The sequence below is a fragment of the Odontesthes bonariensis genome, chromosome 5 (genome assembly GCF_027942865.1).
Source record: "Odontesthes bonariensis isolate fOdoBon6 chromosome 5, fOdoBon6.hap1, whole genome shotgun sequence".
NCBI lineage: Eukaryota > Metazoa > Chordata > Actinopteri > Atheriniformes > Atherinopsidae > Odontesthes > Odontesthes bonariensis.
The window spans coordinates 12,671,703-12,675,596 of record NC_134510.1 but is presented as its reverse complement, the minus strand read 5'-3'; positions in this window follow the sequence as shown (position 1 = coordinate 12,675,596).

Here is a 3,894-nt window from a genome sequence, read left to right as displayed (position 1 = left end):
GAGAGACTGAACCGGAACAAGGCTGCAGGTCCAGATGGTGTCAGCCCCCGAGTCCTGAAGGCCTGTGCAGAGCAGCTCTGTGGGATTCTGCAACACCTTTTCAACCTTAGCTTGACCCAAGAGAAGGTACCACTGTTGTGGAAGACATCCTGTCTGGTTCCTGTACCAAAGAAAACTCACCCTTCAAACATCAATGACTACAGACCTGTTGCCCTGACATCCCACATCATGAAGGTCCTGGAGAGACTCCTGTTGACCCACCTGTGTAAGCAAACCAGCACATATCAGGACCCCCTGCAGTTTGCTTATCGCCATGGAGTTGGAGTTGAAGACGCTATCATACACCTGCTTCAACAAACCCACTGTCATCTGGACAAAGCAGGCAGCCCTGTGAGGATCATGTTCTTTGATTTCTCCAGTGCATTTAACACAATCCAGCCTGATCTGCTTCGTCTGAAACTCCAGAAGACTCAGGTGGAGGCCTCAACAATCACCTGGATTAATGACTACCTGACAAACAGACCACAGTTTGTCAGACTGAAGAATTGTGTGTCTAACCAGGTGATCAGCAGCACAGGAGCACCACAGGGGACTGTACTCTCACCATTCCTTTTCACTCTGTACACTTCAGACTTCCAGTACAAGTCAGACTCCTGTCATCTACAGAAATATTCAGATGACTCTGCAGTTGTCGGGTGTATCAGAGATGGACAAGAAGCTGAGTACAGAGAGCTGGTGGACCGCTTTGTGGCATGGTGTGGGAACAATCATCTCATCTTGAATGTTAACAAAACAAAGGAGATGATTGTAGATTTCAGGAGAAACAGGGTCAGATCAAACCCTGTTTCCATCATGGGAGAAGAAGTGGAGGTGGTTGAGGAATATAAATACCTTGGTGTTCATGTGGACAACAGACTGGACTGGAGACACAACAGTGAAGCCATCTACAAGAAAGGACAGAGCAGACTGTACTTCTTGAGGAAGCTAAGGTCCTTCATGGTTTGCAGCAAGATGTTGCAGATCTTCTACAAGTCTGTTGTTGAGAGCGTCATTTCCTCTTGCGTCATCTGTTGGGGCAGCAGCATCAGAACCAGGGACCTAAAAAGACTCAACAACCTGATAAGGAAGGCTGGTTCTGTTCTGGGGACGACTGTGGAACCTCTGGAGACAATAATGCAAAGAAGGATTTTGCATAAAATCAAGAGAATTATGGACAACCCTGAACATCCTCTCCATGAGACTGTTATCAGAAAACAGAGTCTCTTCAGTCAAAGGCTTCTTCAGTTTGGATGCAAAACGGACCGCTACAGGAAATCTTTCCTGCCCACAGCCATCAGCATCTATAATAACTCCTTGATTTAATTGAGCTACAGTGCACAGTGAAAATGAGTACACCCCTGTTGAAAAGTAACATTTTGAACAATATTTTAATACACACACAAGTTATTCCCAAAACGTGCATAGAGTAAGTTTAATACACCATCTTTTCATCTTACAACAGAAAAGAAAGGTCAATAATATAACTTAAATGACATATTTGTCCATTTTTGTGAAATCATGCTGGTGCAAAAGTGAGTACACCCCTATGTTAAACTCCCTGAGAAGGGGCCGTGTTGGCCTGAAATGTTTCTTTGTACAAATCACTTTTTACCACCACACATGCTTGACACCATCGAAAGCAAATTTGTTTATCATTGTCTCATCAGAGACAAACAAACTAAGGATATGGATTGCTGGAACCATGTCCTGTGATCTGATGACACCAAGATGAACAAATTTGCTTTAGATGGTGTCAAGCCTGTGTGGTGGTAAAAAGTGATTTGTACAAAGAAAAGTGCCCCATGCTTAAAGTCAAGCATAGTAGTGGGAGTGACATGGTTTGGGGCTGTATGGATGCCATCAACAGTAGGAAGCTGAATTTCACCAAAAGAAACATGCTTGTCAACATGTACTGTGACTACTGAAGCAGATCATGATACTCTCCATAGGATTTCAGTCAAATCTCACACACGTCTCTTTTAGCCTGGTGCAGACTCAAAATGTAAAATTTTAATGTAAGGCAAGGATGAAACGCACAACGATGACCTCCCTTTTAATGCCTTTTCATTTCATGACATTTCGGGCCAACACGGCCCCTTCTCAGGGAGTTTAACATAGGGGTGTACTCACTTTTGCACCAGCATAATTTCACAAAAATGGACAAATATGTCATTTAAGTTATATTATTGACCTTTCTTTTCTGTTGTAAGCTGAACAGATGTTGTATTAAACTTACTCTATGCACGTTTTGGGAATAACTTGTGTGTGTATTAAAATATTGTTCAAAATGTTACTTTTCAACAGGGGTGTACTCATTTTTACTGTGCACTGTACATCAACATTTAATTTCCCTCTGGGATAAATAAAGTATTTTTGAATTGAATTGAATATAACAATAAGAATAAAGGATAAATGATTAACAGAAAGCAATATATCTAATGATTAAAAGTAACTATAAGCTACGGAAGCTGAAACCAGCTTCTCCCATTACCTCCATTTAAGATCATTGTTGCCTGGATAGATTTTGTTTGTTAGGCTAAAAACTGTCAAATTTAGTGGAAAAGAGAAGAGGTGAAGAAAGAAGGAGGGAGGCTCTTACCGGGAGCATCTGAAGCACACCAATGAATAAAGAATCTGCTAATCAACAAGCTGATATTATGACTAAATCTGATTGCTGACCAAATCCGACCCACGTTGTCTGGGGAATTAAATAAAATGAGCTAATTATAATGCTTCCAAATAGATTCAGTGATGCGTTTGTTACATGAATTCATGTGCAGTGGATTTTAGTCAATACATTGATAATAAATGCGTTTTTATATAGATGGTCTTACAAATATGATTGTTTTTTGTTTTTTTTTCATACTGGCAGTGGACAGAAATGCTTAACATTTGGTCACGAGGATTAGAAATGGACTCAGATCATCATTTTAGAGGCCGATTCTCCAGTCTGAACGTAGAAACACGATCCAGAAGCTGGGTCTGTATTAAAAACAACTTGAGAGCAAGAAGAGATACAATAGGGTGTTCAAACAAACCGACATGTGACGTCAATATCACATTTTCTATCAGAGAAGTAAAGGTGAAGTGGTTCTAGCTAAAAATGATTACATTTCAGAGCTAATAGCAACATGTCCGGCAAAAAGAGAAGGCTCAAGGTCTAAAAATCACAGTTGTTCAAAATGAGTAGTTCATTCATGATCGTTTCAGGTTCAAAGTTCAGTTCAAATGAACAAACTTTTCAGATTTCTTGAAAAAGAGTCCCTTAATTTCATCTGAAAGGGGAGCCTCGTCTGCGCCACCAGCGTGCAAATGCGTCAGTACGTCATCTGAAAGCTGTTTGTGGGCTTGATGGGATCATTTTGAAACACCTCATGTGGCAGTACACTACTTGCCAAACTACATTTTTATTCAGGGCACAAACAGGATGAGCAGTCCCCCTGAATAAAATTCCCCATTTGCTACCAGGTCACACTGGCGTGATGTAAAAAGGAAGACTTTTTTTCTGAATAATGTGTCATCCGAGCAGTGGCTAATAGAGCCTAATATGCAATTAACATTTTCCCCATGAACCGTCTCTCTCCGACTTCGGATCTGATGCTCCACCTGTAATTACAGCCAATTAACTCCCTCAATCCCCATACTCTGTTCAGATCAGGGTCATCACAGTTAATCACAGGCTGAGCCTTGATAATGGTCCGTTGTTCATCAAGGGCAGATGACGCATGAGGAGATAGGGAAATTAAATGTTATTTCTATTAGATGTTGAGAGGCACAAAAGACTGCGTTTGGATATTGAAAAAGACAAAGTGCCAAGTTACAACTCAAGTCTAACGTGAAATACACAGAGGCAGA